This window comes from Palaemon carinicauda, chromosome 27 (assembly GCF_036898095.1).
Source record: "Palaemon carinicauda isolate YSFRI2023 chromosome 27, ASM3689809v2, whole genome shotgun sequence".
NCBI lineage: Eukaryota > Metazoa > Arthropoda > Malacostraca > Decapoda > Palaemonidae > Palaemon > Palaemon carinicauda.
This window is the reverse complement of record NC_090751.1, coordinates 34,267,101-34,292,462: the sequence shown is the minus strand read 5'-3', so window position 1 is coordinate 34,292,462 and position 25,362 is coordinate 34,267,101. Positions and strand designations below refer to the sequence as shown.

The 25,362-nt window shown below is 42.7% G+C and overlaps 1 long non-coding RNA gene across 1 annotated transcript in view; it reads left to right on the top strand.

Annotated features, from left to right (window-relative positions):
• The window catches only part of LOC137620666 (uncharacterized), a 58,897-nt gene that overhangs the window by 6,520 nt on the left and 27,015 nt on the right, over window positions 1–25,362 (top strand). The window contains exon 2 of the long non-coding RNA XR_011040090.1: window positions 23,077–23,270. This is a non-coding gene — a long non-coding RNA (uncharacterized lncRNA). The remainder of the gene's footprint in view (window positions 1–23,076; window positions 23,271–25,362) is intronic.

Here is a 25,362-nt window from a genome sequence, read left to right as displayed (position 1 = left end):
CAACGTCTGCCACCCCGGATCCTCTCCCATCAGGCACTCAGGAGGTCTTCAAGATGCTTGAAGCCCTCATGGATAAAAAACTTCGCGAGACCCACGAGCTATTCAGGTCTAACTTAGGAAGTTTTAAACAACCGAAACGGATTTCGGTTAAGGACCTCCCTGCTTGCTTGGATACTAACCCATGGAGGTATGCCGAGCACATGCCGATCACCTCTGGCAAGATCTTCATCAGTGAGAAGGTCGGCTCGATCGCGTTGGAAGAAGTGGAGTTCTTCCCGAATTTCGAGGCTTATCCGGACTGTTACGTCCGGCTCAGGTCCGAACCCGCCTCTAAAGAAGAGACCGAACCGAAGGAGGTAATTGTGTTCGATCTCACGAAGGCCCAGGCTATGCTAGCCAATACGGTGAAGAGTAGGGGCTTCACCAATTCCAAGATGCCGGCGCTTAGCAAAAAGCACCCGACCTTTGTTGCGCCGAACAATGCGACCTTCCCCTTTATAGAAAAGGCCTTCACTGCAGTATTGAAAGCAGTGGAAGAAGGGAAACCTTGCCCTGTACTGGAGGAGTGCAGACCCTTCTCCCTTACTGTTCCCCCTGATGATAGACACTGGAAAGACGTCCAGTCAACATTCACAGTGGGGAAGTTAGAGCCTGACGTTGCCGGTCGTCAGTTTAATGAGGACCTCCCAAAGCTCAATGATCACCTCCTTCGTAGGGAACAAGATACGAAGGAGAGGCTTGCCGCATCGCTGTCCCTCCAGGTACAGCTTGAAGTCATGGCCGGAGACACTAGAATCCCGGACTTCTACATGGTCCTAGCCAAAACGCATTTGGCAACGGTAATGAAGGACCTGTACAACTTCACCAGGCTTGAGCCTGTCGTGAATTCGTGTTCGCGAACGCAACGGTGAAACACGAACCCCGGAGGCTGATTTTTTTCCAATATCTGGGGTAAATACCTCTTTCCATCCTCCTTGGTGAAAGAGATTGCTGACAAGGCCGCCACGGAGAACAGGAACCTTCTCCATAAGTGAGGCATGTCGAGGAAAAGGAAATCCTTTCAGGACGATGGCCCTCAACCTAAGAGGAAACCTCAAAAGCCCAAACCCCAGCAACGTCAACAGAGACGGCAGTTTCCGGGTTCCGCTACTCCCCAAGTGGCAGCTCAGCCACAACAGACCTTTCAGCTGGTCACCCAACCGGTGGTATCGCAGTCACCGGTCTTCACCCCTGCATTCGAGCAGCACACCACTACTTTTCGTCCCAGAGGTAGAGGCTCAATCAGGGGTTCCGGCAGAGATTCGTCTCGCCGCCCCTCCAGAGGCAGAGGAGGAAGGGGAGCTAGCGGCCGAGGTGGCAAACCCTCGGGAAACCAGAAGCAATGAAGTGCTTCCAGTGGGAGGAAGACTCCGCCAATTCCAGGATCGTTGGACCTTCGATCCCTGGCCACACAGCATCGTCAAGAAGGGACTAGGCTGGAGCTGGACACAACAACCCCCAGCCTTCCAGCAATTCTTCCAACAGTCAACCCCCCTCCTGGAAGAGTACGTCCTGGAACTCTTGAAAAAGGTGATCAGGAGGGTAAAGTCAACCAGGTTCCAAGGGAGACTATTTTGCGTCCCCAAGAAGGACTCCGACAAACTCAGAGTCATTCTAGACTTATCCCCCCTCAACAAGTTCATTGCGAACAACAAGTTCAAGATGCTGACTCTTCAACAAATAAGGACCCTTCTGCCTCAAGGGGCCTACACGGTCTCCATAGACCTGGCGGATGCCTACTGGCACGTTCCAATGAACCATCACGCTTCCTCCTACCAAGGATTTCGACTTCAAAGGAAAAGTTACGCCTTCAGGGCCATGCCCTTCGGGCTCAACGTGAGCCCGAAGGGCATGGCCCTGAAGGCCCCACGGATCTTCACCAAGGTGGCAGACGCCATCGTCCAACAGCTCCGCCTTCGTGGCGTCCAAGTGATGGCTTACCTAGACGACTGGCTGGTCTGGGCGACATCGCCCGAAGATTGTGTACGATCCTGCAACAAAGTCACCCAGTTTCTAGAACATCTGGGATTCAAAATAAACGCCGAGAAATCTCGCCTCTCTCCAGCTCAGAAGTTCCAATGGTTGGGAATCCATTGGGATCTTCAGTCACACCGCCTTTCCATCCCGCAGAAGAAAAGGAAGGAAATAGCAGGGTCTGTCAGAAAACTGCTGAAATCCAAAGGGATCTCAAGACGACAGCAGGAACAAGTTCTAGGCTCTCTACAGTTCGCCTCTGTGACAAACCCAGTGCTTCGCGCACAGCTAAAGGATGCCGCGGGAGTCTGGAGACGTTCTGCATCCATCGCTCGAAGAGACCTCAAGAGACGGCTCCCAAACAGACTTCGGTTACTCTTAAAGGTCGGAAGCAAAGGCCCTGAAAAGGTCCATTCCTCTTCAACACCCGCCTCCATCGCTCAACATCCACACGGACGCTTCACTGGAGGGTTGGGGAGGTCACTCCCACCAACGACAGGTTCAAGGAACATGGTCTCCCCTATTCAAGATGTTTCACATCAACATCTTGGAGGCCATGGCGGTCCTTCTCACCCTGAAGAAACTCTCTCCGCCTCCCTCGATCCACATCCGTCTGACTCTGGACAACTCGGTGGTAGTCAAATGTCTCAATCGTCAGGGCTCGAGATCGCCCCAGATAAATCAGGTACTTCTTCCAATCTTCCGTCTGGCAGAAAAGAAGAAATGGCACCTGTCTGCAGTTCACCTACAAGGATTCCGCAACGTGACGGCGTACGCTCTATCACGGACAAACCCAATAGAGTCGGAATGGTCTCTAGACAAAAGATCATTCTCCTTCATCTCTCGCCAAGTCCCGGAACTTCAGATCGATCTCTTCGCAACGAGCGACAACAATCAACTTCCTCGATATGTGGCCCCGTACGAGGACCCAAAAGCAGAAGCAGTGGATGCCATGTCACTGGATTAGAACAGATGGTCCAGGATATACCTGTTCCCTCCCCCCAACCTTCTGCTGAAAGTCCTCTCCAAACTGAGAACCTTCAAAGGGACAGCGGCCCTAGTGGCTCCCAAGTGGCCCCGGAGCAACTGGTACCCCCTGGTCCTGGAGCTGCAGCCCATGCTGATTCCCCTCCTGGGCCCAGTTCTCTCAGCAAGTACAGAAGTCAACTGTCTTCGCTTCATCACTGAAAGTCAGGGACCTTCATCTCATGATTTTCTCTCCCTAGCCGCAAAGAAAAGGTTTGGGATCTTGAAGAAAAGTCTAGACTTCCTCGAGGAATACAAGACCGAATCCACACGACGGCAATACGAATCATCCTGGAGAAAGTGGGTCTCGTTCGTCAAAGCAAAAAATCCTACAGAAATCACCATTGATTTTTGCATGTCCTTCTTCATTCACCTTCATGGACAAGGCTTAGCAGCCAACACGATTTCTACCTGCAAATCGGCTTTGACTAGACCACTACTGTACGCCTTCCAGATTGATCTGTCCAGCGATATCTTCAATAAATTACCAAAGGCATGCGCTAGACTACGCCCAGCACCTCCGCCAAAACCTATCTCCTGGTCCCTGGACAAGGTGCTCCATTTTGCCTCTACCTTGGACAACGATTCGTGCCCTCTCAAGGACCTGACTCAAAAAGTTATCTTCCTCTTTGCTCTTGCCTCGGGAGCCCGAGTCAGCGAAATAGTGGCATTATCAGGAGACGAGGGTCATATCCTGTTCGCAGATACAGGAGAACTTACCCTCTTCCCTGATCCGACGTTTCTCGCAAAAAATGAATTACCCACCAAGAGATGGGGCCCCTGGAGAATCTGCCCCCTGAAGGAAGATGTCTCTCTATGTCCAGTGGAGAGTCTCAGGTCTATCTTCGAAGAACTTCAGACTTCGGTGGAGGTCAACTCTTCAAAGGAGAAACATCGGGTAGCGACCTGTCACTGAAACAACTAAGAGCGAAAATCACCTAGTTCATTCGCAGAGCGGATCCTGACAGTACACCCGCAGGTCATGATCCTAGAAAAGTCGCGTCTTCTCTGAATTTCTTCCAGAGTATGGATTTCGAAAGCCTCAAGAGCTTCACAGGGTGGAAATCGTCGCGCGTTTTCTTCAAGCACTGCACAAAACAAGTGCATGAAATTAAACATTTCGTGGTAGCCGCAGGTAGTGTTATGAAACCTGCCATTTAACTCTGCATAGAATAGCGAGTTACTTGGGACTTAAACTCTACGGGTGCCTGTGTGATACATAGTGATTTCATGGACACTTAGTGTTTCTAATAGACTGTTCTTTCAAGGTGAAATGTCATAGACTTCACATGAGTGCCACATGCCCTAGGGAATGATGTGTTTTTTCTTTGATAAAGACTGAGGTTCCTCCGGAACTTGTGTTTCTAAATGTGAAATTTCTTTCAGATTCAAGATTGAAGTCTTTTATTTTTCTATGTACATTATTCTTATTATTGTAAATTAACTTTACACCCTTTATTGCAATTATTATTACTATAACCTGCAATTTATGAAATAAAATGTATTTTATTACTTGTGCGTCTCTCTTCGCTCCTATTACCATTATGAAATACATGATTGCCATAGTTTCATTACCCCTTTCCTTTGGAATGAGAAGAATAATATAGATTATCTGTATTATATACTCACCCATGCTGTGTATTGTTCCTACTTGAATACTTACCTTCGTCACGTCTTCGAGACCAGATTGATCTCTAATCCATGGATTATAGTGATTATTTATCACTTGTCTACACTTGAGAATATTCCTACCCGAATATTAACCTTCTGGTTTGTCTCCGAGTCCTGGTTGAACTCTCCGCAGGGTGAGTAGCCCTTCGATGACCACTTCGGATTTTGGTATAATCCGCCGGGACTTCTCTGCCAGGGGGGCAGGAAGCTGGATCCCCACGGAACCTCTACCAAGGTCACATTACATACCTCTATTCGGAGCCCTTGGCACTTACTTTAAAAAAGGGGAAAAATTTCCCCGATACATTGATTATCTGGTACTCTTCCATCAGGACGTCATGGCTTGAGCCCAAAAAACGGACGCGAAAAATCTATTTTTGGGTGAGATAGCCATGACGTCCTGATAGACCCTCCCGTCTATTCTAGTCCAGCCCTTCAGGCCCCGCCCTGTCCTGCTGTATCATGGAGATTAGCAAGGAGATGGCATCAGGATGAGGACGCACGTGACGTCATTTAGCAATGGCGCCCGTTTGTTTACGTTTCGAGTACCAAAAGCAGCCACGGATGAGTGTAACTGTGGAACGGCTCCCCAGTTATTCTCCACCTTTCCATATCGAAGGGTTAACTCTATATGGGGTGCAGATAGCTATGTGGCGTGTTAATACATACGTCCCCTGTTGATATACGATATCCTAGAGGGAAACCTTTAGGGTACTCGCACCAGAAGTTAGAATTCTGTGATAACCTGTGGTTTAATTCTCTTGGAATATCCTTGTAGTTAAATATACCCAAGGAAGCTACCGAAGGAACCTTCCATCAGGACGTCATGGCTATCTCACCCAAAAATAGATTTTTCGCTTCGCTCAAAATCCGTTCTTTAATTACTCATCAAACTTAGATAACATGAACACTTGTTAGTTGGGTCTTATTGGTTTTTTGATAGATGATAGGTGGAGAAAGTAAGATAAACTAAGATTTGAATAGGGACTTTGTAAACAAATAAGATTTTTAATAATAATATTTCTATATTTGCTTGATGTTCAGAATGCTTAACTCTTGAGTATGATTATTACTGATATTTACCCTAAAACTAAAAATTTCCCAATATACAGTGGTAATAATCTCGGTGAGGATATGCTGCAGATAACTGTTTTTTAGGTTTTCTCATTGCACTTGCGTTTGATAGTTGTCGAAGTTCAATGCCACCAGATTGCTCGGGGACAAAATTACGATTTAGATAATCATTTTTGAGGATTGTGAATTGCCAAGTTGTCTCCTTATGGAAAGGGATGTTCAGCTGGTAGTTGAACATGTTAAGAGTTCCAAATATAAAAGGAAATTAATGTCGAGGAACTTCAGAGAAGACTAGGCTAGTGGGGATGTTGATGATAATGCCTCCCTAACTATTAGTGAGCTTTCATTGTTTGCGAATAATGCATTTTGTATTTTTCAATATTAATCTTACCCGATGATCATGTAGCCGATGATCATGTAGCTGTCAACTCTGTTGCCCGACAGAAATCTACGGTCGGGATACGCCAGCGATCGCTATACAGGTGGGGGTGTACACAACAGCGCCATCTGTGAGCAGGTACTCAAGTACTTCTTGTCAACAAGAACTCAATTTTTCCTCTGTCGTGCCACCGGCTAGACCTACTTGGATACGCTGTTGATTCTGGAGTTATTGTTCACGATTTGGTGATGTATTTGCTCTAGAGTTTAGCCTTCGCTATTCAGGAAGCTTTATCATTAGCTTAGCAAGCTTTTGGAATTAATTTGATTTAATTATGGTGACGAAGAGAGTATGGACTCTCTTTCACTTTTAAATGGCCGACCCTTCCCTTAGACGGAAGTGTTGGTGTCGAAGAGAGTATAGACTCTCTTTCACTTTTTATTTTATATCTCTTCGCCATTTATAGACCTCTTCGATTAACTTTCCTTTTATTATAAACTTATAAAAATTAATTTTTATGTTTGTTTATATGCGACCTTTCCTAATAGTAGGCGGTCCTTACTTGGAACCGAAGTTAATTAACATTGAGCTCGTCATATCGTTTTTCCTGTTAAGAATTTATGCTATTTTAATTTTAATGTTTTTGAAAGAATTTCTTTGATAGTCTCGTACTGTTTTCAAAGTTGAACTAACGTTTTGTTTAGTCTCTGCAGTTGTTGACGTTCAGAACGTTCAACTTGCGCTCTATCGTTACGATAGAGAGAGAGTATTTCACGGTTTCACGTTGCAGTAAGAGTAAACCGATTCTAGCGTTTCGTTCATTCTTTCTTAGCTTAAATGGTTTTAATTCTAATAAAGGAACTTTTTATTTGGGAAACCTTTCAGTTTTTTTCCTTTAACAAATAATATGTTTTAACGATATATATAATTGGGCTCATCTCTCAGGTTCTAAGTCAAGAGAGAGAGATAGAGACGGAGGGAGAGAGAGGAGGATAAACGTTTCGTTCAAGCGGGTAACGTTGTTCTCGTTTTTTGCTCTTCTCCCTAGTCGATATAGGGGAAGAAGGTAAAACGTTTCTAGAGTTTTATTCTTGTTCCCAGGCTTTATGCGGTGAGAGATTTTAAACGTAGTTTATTTGATCTAGTGTTTAGTCTCTTTTCCAGCCACTGAATTCTTTATCTTTCATTATGTTTTTCTGTTACATTGTAATACTGTTTTCGCAATTACTACCTTTTAATGAAGGATAGGATTGCGTGTTTCAGGTACAAACCACTTAAAGTTTCGAGTTCAGTGAAATAAGTGCAAACAGAAAATCAAAAGTGATAAAGTGATATGCGCAAAGTGTTACAGTGTTGCGTTCGAGGGTTCGTCTGTTCGTGCCAGTTGTTCACCTAGTCCGATACCTCTTACAAGCTCCCAAGCCCAGGGGAGAAGTAATGTCGAAGGACTTATGGGTTCCACAGGCCTTGATCGACGAACAGACGTTTCCCTCCGTGGTTTCGGGTGTATCTACACACGTTGCCGACGTGATCACCCCACCCACACAAAGACGAGAGAGCCCATTTATTCCTCGTCTGCGGAAGAGGTTTCTCGCAGAAACCATGGACCAAATCTTGCAGCTTTTAAGTGCAAGTCGGTCCCTTCCGCGCAAGTCCAACGGCCTAGGTGTAGCCACTGGGTCAGTTCGGACTCGCTGCAGTACGACAACTGCACACCTCCCAAGAGAGGCTAGGTGGTACCGCAACAGGCAGTAACTCCGTCTGTTGCCGCACCAGCTGTTTTAGACCCTCAGTCACAACGGACAGTAGCTCCGTTTGTTGTTGTCTTTCATAGACCCTAGTGGTCCATGCTGCAGACTATACAGTCTCAGCTTGCTCCTTCATGCAGGAGTATCATGCTGGAAGGTTGACAATGCAGCCTGTTAACCTACAACCCGCCGAGGTTGTGCGCTCAGCAGATACTGCTGCTGCCTGCTCCCACCCTCCACCTGTGAGAGCTCCACCACCGATGCGCAGTCCACCCTGCCAGACGCATGTTCTTGCTGCACCATCTGCTAACATGCGTGAGCTACCGCATCAGCAGTGGGAAGGTTCTGTAGAGCTGCCGGGTTCCAGCACTATGCGGCATTGCATTCTCCGCAGCCCATGCAGCATGCTCTGCATACCTTACAGCATGCTCTGCATACTTTACAGCATGCTCTGCATACCTTACAGCATGCTCTGGCATACCTTACAGCATGCTCTGCATACCTTACAGCATGCTCTGCATACCATACCGCATGCTCCTCAACCCACCGCAGCCCCTCCCACGCACCAGCACTCTGCTTTGTTGTTGCCAGCTCCCACACTCCGACTGCGGAGAAGGTTGACGATGCACCCGTGGGCCTACACCTCCCACGGTTGTGCGCCCGGCATGGCTTCCTGCTCTCACACTCTTGTTGTGAGAGCTCCTCCACCCATGCACAGTCAACCCTGCCAGATGTATGATGACTCCCACACACAGAGCACTCCGTTGCCGTGCGGGAGCTACCACAAGCTGCCGTGTTTTGACACGGTGTGTCAGCCTCCGCAACACACTGTGGTTACCGCCACTCGCCAGCAGCAAACTAGTCAGGCAGGAGTTGAGGCTTCCCCACACAACTTTGGTTGTTGCCAACTCACAAACTGTCATACAGTTACATGACGTTGCCTTCTGGTCTGCTACTTATACACCAGTGCTGTATGTCCTCACGCTCCTGTTGTGGTTGACAGTTCAGTTTTTGACAGTTCACAGACTGTCAAGCAGTTTCATAACGTTGCCTTCTGCTCTGCTGCTTTTGCACCAGTGAAACCCTCACTGAGAGAACTTAGCTTTTCTCGGATATGGTTCTTGTAGATGAGAAAGTGCTGTTCTCCCTCCTTCTGATATTCCCTTGAGGACTCTGTCATTTGGAGAGGAGCCTTAAACTGCTTAGCCTCCTATGGACTTTTATTTAAGCATAACATGCTTCCAGGGAGGGTAAATGGTTCCGCTTCAGTCGCTAACCCCGTCTGTTGCCACACCTGCTCCCATAGACCTTGGGCTTGGTTGCAAGACATGCAGTCCAAGCTTAGTCCTTGATAGAGGATTTTTTACGGACGCTGAGGTATCCTACTCACGTCCGCCAGTTGAGATGGTTCCTCCACCGGTGCGACCCAGTGTGGGTTGACAGTCGCACGTTGATGTTATGCTACTCTCGGAGGTGGTTGTGGACGTTCAGTGTGTCACTGGGAAGACGTTCAACAACCAGCAGAGGTGTCTTGTTGTGACGCAGTGCGGCAACCTCAGCAACCCGATAAGGGGTTGTCTGTACTACCCAGACAGTCTAGACAGTTTCGGGTTGTCGCTGTTCTTCCTCGCTTCCCCATGGTTGACAGTTCACAGACTGTGCAGCAGTACCATGATCTTGTGTCCGGCTCCGTCATGCATCCACCAGTGCGACCGGATTCAGCGAGTCAGACGTTGCCCACTCCATTGCCGTTTCCTCATCAGTTTCGGATGAGGAACCCTCTGATGAGGACATGGCTGAACAAGAAGATCAATCCCCAGCCCTGCTATCCATCCAGAAGATGCTGAAGAAGGAATACAGCCCTGTCAGGCTGTGGACGAGTCTGGTTAGGACACTGTCATCCGTGGTGCATTTGGTGTCACTTGGAAGACTACACCTCCGTCCTCTTCGGTTTCATCTAGCTCTTCACTGGAAAAGGACAAGACGCTAGAAGCGGTCTCGATCCCGGTTTCCGGAAGATAAGTCTGGTCTAACCTGAGGAAAGGACTTTATCAACCTTTTATAGGGTCTTCCCCTGACTGTTCAGACTCCCAACCACGTTCTCTTCTCAGACGCATCGGACGTAGGCTGGGGTGCGACCTTAGGCGGTAGGGAATGCTCGGGATTATGGAACTCGCGTCAAAGGACAATGCATTTTAACTGCAAGAAGCTTCTGGCAGTAAGTCTGACCTGGAAAAGCTTCAGGTCTCTCCTTCAAGACGAAGTCATGGAGGTCAACACGGACAACTCCCTGCTTTGATGTTCATCTCCTAGCAAGGAGGGACCTACTCTCTGACATGGTGCGAGTTCGCTAGTGACCTCCTCTCCTGTTCAACAGGTCTAGACTTTTCACTAGTAACAAATTTCTTCCAAGGCAACTTGAATGTCTTAGCAGTTTGTCTCAGTAGGAAGGGACAATAATTCCAACATATTGGACCCTCCACAGAGATGTATGCAAGAGACTTTGGGTCACCTGGGGCCATCCAACCATAGATCTCTTCGCAACCCCGATGTCCAAGAGGCTCTCAACAGACCCAGCAGTGGTTCTTTTAGATGCCTTTCTACTAGATTAGTCTCATCTAGATCTTTATGCATTCCCTCCGTTCTAGTTTGTCAACAAGGTACTGCAGAAGTTCTCCTCTCTCGTTGGGACAAAGTTGACACTAGTTGCTTCCCTCTGGCCCGCGAGAGAATAACTTACCGAGGTACTTCGATGGCTAGTAGACGTTCCCAGAACTCTTCCCCTAAGGGTGGACCTGCTACGTCTGCCACGCGTAAGAAGGTACTCCAAGGCCTCCACGCTCTTCGTCTCACTGCCTTCAGAGTATCGAAAGACTCTCGAGAACTAGAGGTTTTTCGAAGGAGGCAACCAGAGCGATTGTTAGAGCAAGGAGAACATCCACCCTTAGAGTCTACCAATCGAAGTGGGGAATCTTCCTAAACTGGTGCAAGTCAGTATCCGTATCCTCGACCAGTACCTCTGTAACTCAAATAGCTGACTTCCTCTTATATCTGAGAAAAGAGCGATCTCTTTCAGCTCCCACTTTCAAGGGTTACAGAAGCATGTTGGCATCAGTCTTCCGTCACAGAGGCTTAGATCTTTTTAACAATAAAGATCTACAGGACCTCCTTAAGTCTTTTGAGACCACGAAGGAGCGTCGTTTGGTTACACCTGGTTGGAATTTAGACGTGGTTCTAAGATTCCATATGTTAGACAGGTTCGAACCACTTCAATCAGCCTCCCTGAAAGATCTCACCTTTAAGACTCTTTTCCTGATATGCTTTACCAGCTAAGAGAGTCAGTGAGATTCATGCCTTCAGCAAGAACATCGGATTTTCATCCGAAACGGCTACATGTTCTACATCTTGGTTTTCTAGCCAAACACGAGCTGCCTTCTCGGCCTTGACCAATATCGTTCGTTATTCCAAACTTTTCGATATGGTTGGAAAGGAACTAGAAAGAGTATTATGTCCTGTAGAGCTCTTAAGTTCTTTTTTAAAAAAACCTTTATGAGGCCCGTCTGAAGCTTTTGGTGTTCAGTTAAGAATTCATCTTTGCCTATGTCGGAGAATTCTTTATCCTATTATTTTCAGACTGTTAATACGAGAAGCTCATTCCCTCCTGAATGAGGAAGACCAAGCTTGGCTGAAGGTAAGGACACACGAAGTTAGAGCTATCACAACTTCCGTGACCTTTTAATAAAATAGATCTCTGCAAAATATTTTCGACGCAACCTTTTGGAAAAGCTAATCAGTGTTCGCGTCTTTTATCTTAAGAATGTCCAGTCTCTTTACGAGAACTGCTACACTCTGGGACCATTCGTAGCAACGAGTGCAGTAGTGGTGGGGGCTCCACCACTACAATTCCCTAATTCCAGAACCTTTTTAATCTTTCTCTTGAAATATTTCTGGGTTGTCCGGAAGGCTAAGAAGCCTTCCGCATCCTGGTTGATTTGGCGGGTGGTCAAATTCTTTCTTGAGAAGCGCCTAGATTAGAGGTTGTGATGAGGTCCTTTAGTATGGGTTGCAGCCCTTAATACTTCAGCACCTAGGAGTCGCTCAGCATCCTAAGAGGATCGCTAGGCTCAGTAAGGAAGACGTACTTAAAAAGGCAGAGTAATGGTTCAAGTCGACTTCCTTACCAGGTACTTATTTATTTTATGTTTGTTATTTTTGAATAACGGCTAAAATAAGATACGGGATACTTAGCTTCTTTGTTAACATGTATGCTGGTCTCCACCCACCACCCTGGGTGTGAATCAGCTACATGATCATCGGGTAAGATTAATATTGAAAAATGTTATTTTCATTAGTAAAATAAATTTTTGCATATACTTACCCGATGATCATGAATTTAAGGACCCGCCCTTCCTCCCCATAGAGAACCAGTGGACCGAGGAGAAAATTGAGTTCTTGTTGACAAGAAGTACTTGAGTACCTGCTCACAGATGGCGCTGTTGTGTACACCCCCACCTGTATAGCGATCGCTGGCGTATCCCGACCGTAGATTTCTGTCGGGCAACAGAGTTGACAGCTACATGATCATCGGCTACATGATCATCGGGTAAGTATATTCAAAAATTTATTTTACTAATGAAAATAACATATTTATATTATCTACTTTTTATCTCCTTCAGATTAATGTATCAAGCATTTTTAATGGTTAATAACTACATGTATGTGTACTTTGAATTTTTTTCAATTGGTCATTTGTCATTTTCTACATTTTTTTGTTCACTAGTCAGTGAGGGTTCTGATGGTGCACAGGACATGACGGAGTAGATTAACTCTTCGAGTTTCCCACTCTTGAATTATTTCAAGTCTTTCTTTTGTGAAACCCTCACACTTCTGTGATCCGGTCTGCTCTTTATGACCTCCAGACTCGGAGATAGAAGACAGAGCTGGTATCTAGATCCTAATATCCCTCCGCTCATGATTAATCACTTGATATATCTATATTAATGGTCTAAAATATTGTATGATTCAAGTATAACAGGAAAATAAGTTTTATATACAGTAGCCAAAATCTTTTAAATCTTCAGTGGGAGCTGAACGCTAACATAATTTTATGGTAGACATTGAGGATCGCTCTATAATAGTGTAGGCTTGGCCACTATTATATCTAAAGTTTACCCTAGGGGCATCGCTTCTTTCGAAGGGGAAGAAGAAATCCCCAAGGACGGCCAAGCCTGCAAAACATCTGAAATAGGGAAGGGCATCTTGGCGGCAGAAGGAGAAGTTGCTTCTCTAGGGGAAGCAACAACTACCCCAAGTCCATGAGATTGCCCAGAAGTTAAAGGGACTGCACTCCTACTCAGTCGTTCCTCTGAGGAAGATGGTCAAGGAGGAGCTTCGGAAAGAGGTGTAGTAGAGCGCAAAGAAGAGGAGAAAACTTGCAAAGTGCTTTGCCCCCGAGTTAGACTCTGAGTGAGAGTGATCACGGTTGACTGCCTTCTTCCTGCGTTGCCCAAGCTTCTTCCACTGGGAGGCAGACCACTCCCTACACTCTTCACAAGGCGAGTCTTGTTTGCAACGACGCCCCCTACAGGTCGGACACAAAGAATGTGGGTTGGTCTCCATCAATGACATGAAGGTCCTGTAAGGGTGACCCTCGCGACCAGGGCATGTTGTCATGAGAGCGTCATTGAAGAAGCACAATCACACCTGTAAAGAGAAAATCAGTGTAAAATGAGCGTAAACAGCAATGTTCGTCAATGTCTATGGCAACCTTAAGGAGGAGAGAGAGGAGACAACCTCTCTCTACAAGCCAAAGAGAAAAAGTGACAAGTTCACCATTCCATTAGTATATATACAGGTGGCTGGTACCCCTAGCCACCACCTACCCAGTGTCTTGAGTAGGATTGCCACCTTGTACCAAGAAGTCTAATTGGCTACCTTCCAGCTTTGCCGAAAGAATATCCAATAAATAACTGTAGGTTTGTATTAGTTTTGGAATAATACAAATTATCTATGAATTTGACATTTTTGTACCTTGACTGCCAGAAAGAACCCCTTGCCTGGGCAAAAGCTACCATTAGAAATAAACAAAAGGGAAAGCCTTTGCAGAAGCACAGTACTGTACTGTACTATACCTCAGTTTACAAGTCACTCTGAATACAAGCAAATTGGTATATGAGCATAAGAATTCAAATGGCTTTATAAGTATTGCATCATTTTATGAGCAAAATTCTCCCTATGTATGCACAGATAAGTACAGTGCAGTACTCATCTAACGAGCCTATCCCGCGATATGCAAATTTTTCGCGAAAAATGAAATAGAGTCTACAAGTCTCAAATAAATTTGCTTTAAATGTTTAATATGAGTAGAGATATGTCCCTATGAATGATATACTGTACTGTACTGTTCACAATATTAACTTTTATTTGGTTGTGCTATCAGTTTTTAAACTAGGTGTAGGCTACTGTATTTCAAAATGAATTGGGCCTAGGTTCTTGGGGAAAATTATTTCATTTTTTATAGAGAAGGGAACAGATGAAAGCCATTAGGTATTTTATAGTAGGGAAATGGTTAAAAGCTTTTAAATAAAGGAAATGAAAAATTACAATACTGTATTAGGCTAATTATAATTTGAGGTTCAGAGAAAGGGTTAAGATGGTTATTACATAAAAAGAATACAGTCGCAGCCCATAGGATGGTACCACTGGCAAAGGGGATTATGTATTACATTCACAGTGTTTGTTCCACAATACAGTAATCTCTTCTCGTGCGCAAACCAGGAAACTCCACGAACAGGGTGGCCTCTGTCCAGTCATCTACTATAACTACAGCAATAGCAGCACGCAAGTGGTAGACTACACCTTGCAAGTATGAGAAATGATGCAAATGCCCTGTATGGTTTTACATAAGACCAAGAGGGAGTCGTCACATGTAACTTTTCTTCTAATTCCATGTCAGTTGAATGGTTTTATTGTTTTCTATTTTTAATTGTGAATTATTCGTTTGTATTCATTTCTGATGTTAGTGGTTATAAATTGTTCAACAATTAACATTACAAACCTTTAAAAATGAGTGTATGTGTATTTATGGATGTGAGGAACACAGAGTGAAGTTCTTTTATTTCTTATGTGATGAATTTTTGTATATTAAAGCCATTTTGTTATGTGAGCTCGCTCCCTGAATGGATTAAAATCGTAAACAGAGGGGCCACTGTAGTTTCCCTTTTGGAGGATTCACCACGTCGGGAAGACAAAAATGAGGGTAATGCAGAGGAAGAACTTGACTCTGATTAAGTATCGCGCTTTTCAAACTTTGGATGAAACTTACTTTGAAAGATATCCACCGTTACTTAAGGTATCTTGCTGCATATTTTTCTAAGTTTTCTCTTGGTGCTTTCTTAAAATTATTTACATTCCACAGTTTTCCCAAATTTTTTTAGAATAAGTCCATAAATTGTCATGGCAAATGCAAAGAAAGTGAAGAAAAACATTTTCCTTATAAAACATCTTTATTTAGTATGTTGCTCATTGGAAGTTTGTGTTAGAGATGGATGGAGGGACTACATCACCTGTGGCTACTGCGCTACCTTGGAGTTCTTACGGTTACTAGTGGCTAAAGGATAATGACTTGCAGTAGCTATGTCATCTTTGCTAGATGCCTGGGATTGCTGTGCAACTGTATTTGGTTACACTGCCGTTCCACTTATACGAGGGTTTAGAATGAGTGAATAGCTTTAGTTACTGTCTGTTCCAGAGTATGACTGCCTGAAGTGTTTATCTGGACTGCGGACTGCATACTGGTAGAACTGTATAACTTTTACCACAATCCTAGTAAATTCCCATATTTTTTTATGGTTACCTACGAGCTTCAGTACATAACATCCCCAACCAATTGATGAGTGTTTTCAGTCCACTGCTCATGTTCCCAAGAATGGTATCAAGCAAGAGCCATCTTAGAGTGGGGCATTAGTTCTTTCCCTGTTTTGTGTGGGGGATAACTGCCCATGGGAATGGAGATAGCATCTCTCAGTCTCCCAAATAGGATGATCACTGAGGAAGTCTTTGTCTGAGGATGAATTGTGATTCTGCACGTCAACATGATTATCTGGAACTAGTTAATGTTAAGATACTCTGCTAGCTGACATCAGTCACGAACTTTTGTTTTTAAATATTTAACTTAGCCGGTGAATATATAGTAGCTGCAACTCTGTTGCTCGACAGACACATACATAAAAAACTCGCGAGCGATCGCTATGCAGGTTGCGGGTGTGCCCACCAGCGCCAACTGTCGGCCAGATACCACTCTCGGATGTAAACAAAACCTTCAATTTCTTCTCTGTTGACGTGTCGACAAGACGTACTTTTACTCGCTGTTGAACCTGGAGTTTTTCCCATCATATTTGGTGAAGTACTTTAATTTGGTTTGAGCTTTCGCAGTACAGGTGTTTTTCTTCAAATAAATCCTTGAACTCGTTTTTGGATAGATTTAGGATTGGTCTTTTATGGACTTATATGCATTCCCACCATTCAAGATAGTCAACAAGGTACTGCAGAAGTTCGCCTCTCACGGAGGGACAAGGTTGACGTTGGTCGCTACCCTCTGGCCCGCGAGAGAGTGGTTCACCGAGGTACTTCAATGGCTGGTAGACTTTCCAAGAAGTCTTCCTCTAAGGGTAGATCTGTTACGTCAGCCCCACGTAAAGAATGTCCATCAAAGCCTCCCCGCTCTTCGTCTGACTTCCTTCACACTATCGAAAGACTCTCAAGAGCTAGAGGTTTTTCGAAGCAGGCAGTCAGTGCGATTGCAAGAGCTAGGAGAGCTTCTACCATTAGAGTATACCAGTCGAAGTGGGAAGTCTTTCGAGACTGGTGCAAGTCAGCATCTGTGTCCTCGTCCAGTACCTCTGTAGCCCAAATCGCAGATTTTCTCTTACATCTGAGAAAGGTTCGCTCCCTTTCAGCTCCCACGATTAAGGGCTACAGGAGCATGTTGGCTTCGGTCTTTCGACATAGAGGCTTAGATCTTTCCAACAATAAAGATCTCCAAGATCTCCTTAAGTCTTTCGAGACCTCTAAGGAACGTCGTTTGGCAACTCCTGGATGGAACTTAGACGTGGTCCTAAGGTTCCTCATGTCAGACAGGTTTGAGCCATTACATTCAGCCTCCCTGAAGGATCTCACCCTCAAGACACTTTTCCTAGTGTGCTTGGCTTCGGCTAAAAGGGTCAGTGAACTTCATGCCTTCAGTAAGAACATCAGCTTTTCTACAGAAAAAAGCCACTTGTTCACTTCAACTTGATTTCCTGGCCAAAAAATGAACTGCCTTCTCGTCCTTGGCCTAAATCTTTTGATATTCCTTGCTTATCAGAGATCGTAGGCAACGAACTGGAAAGAGTATTATGTCCTGTTAGAGCTCTTAAGTTCGATTTAGCTCGTACTAAGTCATTACGAGGGAAATCTGAGGCATTATGGTGCTCAGTTAAGAAACCTTCATTGCCTATGTCAAAGAATTCTTTGTCATATTTTATCAGATTTTTTTAATACGAGAAGCTCATTCTCACTTGAATGAGAAAGACCGATGTTTGCTTAAGGTTAAGACGCACGAAGTTAGAGATATAGCAACCTCCGTGGCCTTCAAGCAAAATAAATCTCTGCAAAGTATTATGGACGCGACTTCTTGAAGAAACAAGTCAGTGTTCGCGTCATTTTACTTAAAAGATGTCCAGACTCTTTACGAGGACTGCTACACACTGGGTCCATTCGTTGCAGCGAGTGCAGTAGTGGGTGAGGGTTCTACCACTACGCTTCCCTAATTCCAATATCCTTTTAATCTGTCTCGTGAAATGTTTTTAATATTGTTTTATGGGTTGTTCGGAAGGCTAAGAAGCCTTTCGCATCCTGATTGATTTGGCAGGTGGTCAAAGTCATTTCTTGAGAGTGCCCAGATTAGGGGTTTGATGAGGTCCTGTTGTATGGGTTGCAGCCCTTGATACTTCAGCTCCTGGGAGTCTGTCAGCATCCTAAGAGGATTGCTGGGCTCCGTGAGGAAGACAGACTTACAAGGCAGAGTAATGACTTACAAGGCAGAGTAATCATCTAAGTCAACTTCCTCACCAGGTACCTATTTATTTTGGTTTTGTTATATTGATAACTGCCTAAATGAAAAAACTCTTAGCTTATACGCTGTAAACATAATTAACTCTGGTCTCTACCCACCTCCTTGGGTGTGAATCAGCTATTATATATTCACCGGCTAAGTTAAATATTTAAAAAAGATATTTTAATTATAAAATAAATTTTTGAATATACTTACCCAGTGAATATATAAATTAAATGACCCTCCCTTCCTCCCCAATAGAGACGCAGTGGGATTAGAAGAAATTGAAGGTTTTGTTTACATCCGAGAGTGGTATCTGGCCGACAGTTGGCGCTGGTGGGCACACCCGCAACCTGCATAGCGATCGCTCGCGAGTTTTTTATGTATGTGTCTGTCGAGCAACAGAGTTGCAGCTATTATATATTCACCGGGTAAGTATATTCAAAAATTTATTTTATAATTAAAATATAATTTTACTGTTTTAATAGCCATTTCACCTCTGCATTTGGCATATCAATTTTAAACTAATGTAATCCTGTACTTGACTTCCCAGGCCTTTAAAAACCCCTTTGTCTTACCTGCCCTGAACTGTGGCCCCCCCATATGATGTCAGGTCTTCCGAAATGCCATAAGTTACAAACGTGCTTGACAAGACCTTCTGCACTTAATTCTGATTTTTAATCCATGTGGCTGTTTGGATTCTATCCCCAATTACTACATGGTCCTTGTTTCTGTAAATAACGTGATCAATGCAAACCATCTGGAATGGGTAGTCTGGTGTGTTATGCCATTGCATTGGGTTTCATTTGGCAGCTTGTTGACTGCACTGGTCTCTTACATTGGCAAAATCAACTGTGATGTCAGGTAAATACACTGAATCCTTTGTCTTGTACATGTTGCACTAGCACCTTTTTGGGTGGCTTTGGAGGGCATTGAGTATGTGTGTGTGGAGCTCTAGTGGAATCTCAATGCTTTGACCCATTAGGACCAAACCATCTAAAACACCCATGTTGGCCGAGTAGTGATGGGAAAGGGCGTAATCTTGAGGGCAGCTCCCTACAATCCTCTGGAAATCCCTCTTCCAGATTGACTATGAAGCTGGGAAGAACTTTACATTGAAAACTACATTTAGGGTAGCAGTTGCCGTAGCTAAAGTAGCACAGTCGTTAGTTCTGTCAGTGTCACAGCAGTGTCCTATGGTATTGCTCGGTAGGTAAAGTTATTGCGATTCCCCCAGTAGTTGAAGCCAGTCAGGCTGGCTGATAGGATATCTGGAGGCCGGATCTGGTCCCATATGCTTTCGCTCAGGTACATGTACTATTGTAAACCAAGGCTTTCTCTTTGAAGTTGAGTAGCCACTTGTCAATATCAGTGAGTGATCAGCCATTCAGAATCTGGAGTAGTGTTTTGTAATCCGTTGCTGCAATGAGATCCGTACAACCCAGTATATCATATTGTGTTTGGTGTAATGTGTATGCCAAAGCCTTGTCTTCAATAGGGGCATGTGTGCTCTTAACAGGGTGGGTGAACCTGCTGCTTACCAGCCAGTTTCTAACAATCAGGACAACAAATAGGGTATCTAGCTTTGCATTGGCAATACTTCTGCATCAGAAAATAGCTAACACCATGCACAGATCTATCTATGGCCCAGCATGTAGGTTAAGAAATGCCGAAGGAGTACATTCCTTCCTTCATCTTGTTGATGATGATCTCCTTTGACTACTACTTGAACTATGCATCTACCTCATCTGCCCAGTCAAACTTTTTAACTTTGGGTGGTGGTTTCAATTCCCATGTCATGGTGAAGGTGTAAGCTCCCTGGTTGATGAGACTGCATTAGGCCCTAGCACCAGATATGTCAATGAGTGTGGTGAAGTCTTTGATGTCATGCAGGAACTTAAAAGCTAGGCAGTGCATTTGTTAGTGTGATTGAAAGGCCTGCAAAATCAACAATATTCTAGGGAAACTGAAATTTCTTGTTTAGGTGTGATTTCATTACATGGACATAGGTCAAGCTATTTGTATGCCTGGAAGAATACATTCTTAATTGACACTTGCCACAAACATGTATTGTCCACAGATTTGACTTTGTCTGGGAAGTTGGCAATGATGGTATCATAATGCATGTTGTAGGCATCACTACTTGCCAGGAAACCCTGTGGTGCCACTTTACATCAGTAGACACCCCACAATGTCAGATGAAAGTTGTAACATGTCAGATGAAAGTTGTAACATGTCAGTCTTCTTTATGAATAGTTATCAAGTGGTAACATTCCTAGTGTCAGTTTTTCTGATGTTCTATGGGAGGTGATCAACAATGTGAGTGCTAGAAATAGGGTGGGTTTGGTGCTCTTGCTGGAAGATTTTGGTTGCTTGACCATGGTAAACCTTGGTGCACCATTAGCCATTACCATCATCCAGGAGCACTATGTTGTTGGTGTGTTAGGGTTGTCTTCTCCCAACACAGCAATGCACACATCCCTCTCAAGATCAGCATGCACATTGTCATGTTAGTGTAGTGGGACAATGTTTGGCTTGTCGATAGCAACTAGTGTGCCATTGACGTCGACATAAAGTTTTAGAGGCACGTCTTTCTTGAGTCGCAGTAGTTAATGAAATAGCACCATAAGTCAAGTACCCACTCTCTGTGCCTCCAAATTTTCTTTATTGGTTGACAGACTGGGTGTCAAAGTGGTGGGTATTGAGAACTGTATCAGAACATTCTAAAGAGGGTACAGTTACGGAGGTTACAGTAGCTGTGACTTCAAGGAAATCAGGTGGGGTAACCCCCAAGGGAACAAGTGTCTCTCTAGAAAGGAAGTCTTTCTGTATACTGTCAGATACATAACAGATTTGTCTTGCAGATTGGGTGATTTCAGCGGTATCCCTGATGGTGGCATTGCCAACAAAGCTCCCTTTAACATAGAGGTCCTCCTTTATAGTTCCTTGCATAAGGATTCTGACAGGGATGATCTCATGCATCCTTATTTTCATGGCATAGGTTGACTTCAGGATTATGATACACCATGAGTCTATAACCAATAATGTATTGACTGGTGTTATCTTGGAAAAGTCTCAAATTGAATACCCAAAAAGAGGCATTGTCAGGGTAATGGTGTCATTGTTCCTAAGACCATTTGGTAGGATTTTGAGGAGTGAGCAACCTATAGTCCATCAACAAAGACATTTTATTATAGTTGCCACCTGAGCTATTATGGCCCTAGTCGAACATGTCTGCAGCATTGCAGCCCGAGCTGACTGGATCCTGTTTGTTAGGCTTTGTAGTCCTTATTAGAATAGTTCCTAGAGGATTTGTTACATGGACTCCATACCATGCACACAGTGCAATAGCTACAGGATGTTGTATAGTGTCCTTTGAATGCACATTTAACACCTGTGATTGTGGTGTTTATTTTTGAAGCTATGGGCTGGGCCACCACTATCCCAGCACTTTGTACCAGGTAATGGTGGTGGTTATGGTTTTGGCTTGTTCTTATCATTGGCTATGGCCCTGGCATAATCACCTACAGCAATTTATTGGACTCTCCTGCTCCTGGGTGATAAAGGTTATGGTTTCATCAAGAGTTCTGTTAGTTTTTGGGTTGCCCAGTTTTCCAACATGATCTCTGGGTCAACTACACCCCTCACCAAATTGACTTTGCTGATCTCATCAATGAAGTCATACATGTAACTAACACCTGGCTTCTTATATGTGGCTACCTATTGGCAGAGGGGGATCCTGCCCAGAGGCTAGACAAGAATGTTGGAATTCCCATTCTAGGAGACCAAATCATCCTCCCAAGTTTAATGCAGTGGACAAGGGTATGGTATTCTCTCCTTTGACTGGCTGTCTTTTAATTGCCTCTAGTCATATTGGCAACATCATCCTGAATACCACATATCATATCTGTCCATAGGTTTTGATCACTGCCATAGAATAGGGCAGTGGGTAGCACAATGTCTGCAATGGCCATTCTGACCTTACATTTTCCACAGATAAATAAATGCTGACTGTTGGTAAGGATTACTACCATTTGTGACTGTTGGGGATCCAATTTAAGCTTGGTAATAGGTGGCATTAGCCAAGCCTGTGTGATATGGATGACATTGTAATGTATTTCAAGTGCTATGACTAAGGGAGCTTCGAAGTTGTTGACCAGGTTCTGTAACTACTAATCAGACCCCTCCACTGGGCATGCCAAAGGAGGAATTTTGTAGGTTTCAAAAAATGCAGCCTGTGCAGGAGGATGTGGTGTACTGATTGATGTTCTAGTTAGTGGTTGTTAGGAATAATAAAAGAAGCAGCTGTAAATTAAAAGGGGAGTAGGGCAATTGCTTGTTCGTCTGTGCGGTTGGAAGTTGAGCATTAGTTGATAAAGTGTTTGTAGACTGGCAATCAAATAGGAGGTTGGTTCATTTCTATGAAGAGCATGCCTCTTAATGTCGTCACTCAAAGCAGGCAAATATCAGCTACTGTCATGTGTTGAGTTCTAATGGGAGGTTGGCTTCTGGAAGAATATGACTAAGCCAGGTGAGCTTTCAAGACTTTTCTACCAATGGGACACCAATGATCTGCTTTAAAGATTCTGAAAAACATGTCAAGTGTAAGAGCAAACAATAATTTGCTTAAACAATTAAAATTTCATAAATTCTAACATGTAAGAAGGCCCTGTCCTAGAAATACTGCTCACATTAGATCATCTTAATTCGCCTTCCTTAAATACAGTATTGTACTGTAAAACAAATAAGATTCAACTGAAACAGACAAAGGTTTACTTGAAACTCCTTGGCATTTTCTATAAAAAGGGATCAATAGCTATACATACAGTACTGTATATGGTGGAGAATTGCCAATCTGTTAAAGCAATTGCTATTTGTTCCTACACTTAAAACCAAGGATACAATGTGGAAAAATGCATAGGAAAAATACAAATTATTTCTAGATTTATGTCTTGTTTTCATTTTTATTGTTTAGGTTGTATTTGTAGACAATGCATTTTTTCATATATTTTGTGTACTGTTTATTTTGTATATCTCCAGTCCATCACTAAAACTTCTTCTTCTTATTACAGAATGACGGTGCCCTGCACCCAGCAGGGATCATATGCTAGAAATTTCTTATAAGATGAAGATTATAAAAAAACAGGTTCACTTGGATAAATTGTCTGAATTAAAGAATTTTGTGGAACCTATTAAAGACAGGCTGCGAGAGCGATTAGGACTCCCTCTGCTTCTGATGCCCCTTTAATTTCAATCCAGTTGTCATGTGTTATCAGAGCTTAGATTAGAAAAAAAAAAAAAGACTGAGTATCCTGCCAATGACAGGGCACTGTAGAGGAATTTGAAAGTGATAAGTGAGAGGGCAAGCAATGTTTTACTGTGGGGGATTTATAGGATACAGGTATTAGTGCATTGGACAATTTAGTGGAAAAAACCTTACGGTTCAGTCTTATCAGTAGGTAGTCGGAGATTTATGTCCAGACCCTGTTGACTCGCTGTATAGACCGTGAACCGCAATATGGTGGGGTTCTCCTTCAAGCTTGAAATTTTTGTATGCCACAAGTTTAGAATTTTGTCTTGGCTATGTTGACTTTGACCGAAAAGGCTTTGTCTTGAACCTAACTGCCAAGGTTGGCAGCTGTTAACTTTTGTGACTGGATATTTAATGTAGCGGTGGTGTTGCTTGGTGAGATCATTGGACCACCCAGGCAATAGCAATGTACAAACTGTTGCGTTCATTAAGTTACTATAATATGTAGTTGTTCTGTAGCTGGAATACAAACCTACGCTATTTATTTAAGGGTATTACTTTCTGCGAAGCTGAAATGACGAGCCATTGAAATTTTGCTAGGGTTAACTACCCACACTGCTAGTTAGCGTGGGGAGTAGGGGGTTTAGCTTGCTACCACTCCCATTATCACACCGGTGATTTAGCTCACTATACTTTTGGCTCGGATGGAGATTGGTTGCATCCGCTCTTCTTCCTCGCTTATTCTGGACTGCCATTGTCGCCTATTCTGGACTGCCATTGATTTTTGTCTTAACCTAATTTTTCTTATATATATATATATATATATATATATATATATATATATATATATATATATATATATATATATATATATATATATATATATATATATATTTATATATATACACACATATATATATATACACACATATATATATCTACATATATACATATATATATACATATATATATCTACATATATACATATATATATATATATATATACATATATATATATATATATATATATATATATATATATATATATATATATATATATATATATATGTATATATATATATATATATATATATATATATATATATATATATGTATACATATATATATATATATATATATATATATATATATATATATATATATATATATATATATATATATATACATATATATATATATATATATATATATATATATATATATATATATATATATATATATATATACATACATATATATATATATATATATGTATACATATTTATATACATATATATATATATATATATATATATATATATATATATATATATATATATATATATATATATATATATATATACATATATATATATATATATATATATATATATATATATATATATATATATATACATATATATATATATATATATATATATATATATATATATATATATATATATATATATATATACATATATATGTATATATTATATATATATATATATATACACATATATATATATATATATATATATATATTATATATATATATATATATACACATATATATATATATATATAAATATATATATATATATATATATATATATATATATATATATATATATATATATATATATATATATATATACATACATATATATATATATCCATCCATATACCAAGGCACTTCCCCCAATTTTGGGGGGTAGCCGACACCAACAATGAAACAAAACAAAAAGGGGACCTCTACTCTCTATGTTCCTTCAGCCTAATCAGGGACTCAACCGAGTTCAGCTGGTACTGCTAGGGTGCCACAGCCCAACCTCCCACATTTCCACCACAGATGAAGCTTCATAATGCTGACTCCCCTACTGCTGCTACCTCCGCGGTCATCTAAGGCACCGGAGGAAGCAGCAGGGCCTACTGGAACTGCGTCACAATCGCTCGCCATTCATTCCTATTTCTAGCACGCTCTCTTGCCTCTCTCACATCTATCCTCCTATCACCCAGAGCTTTCTTCACACCATCCATCCACCCAAACCTTGGCCTTCCTCTTGTACTTCTCCCATCAACTCTTGCATTCATCACCTTCTTTAGC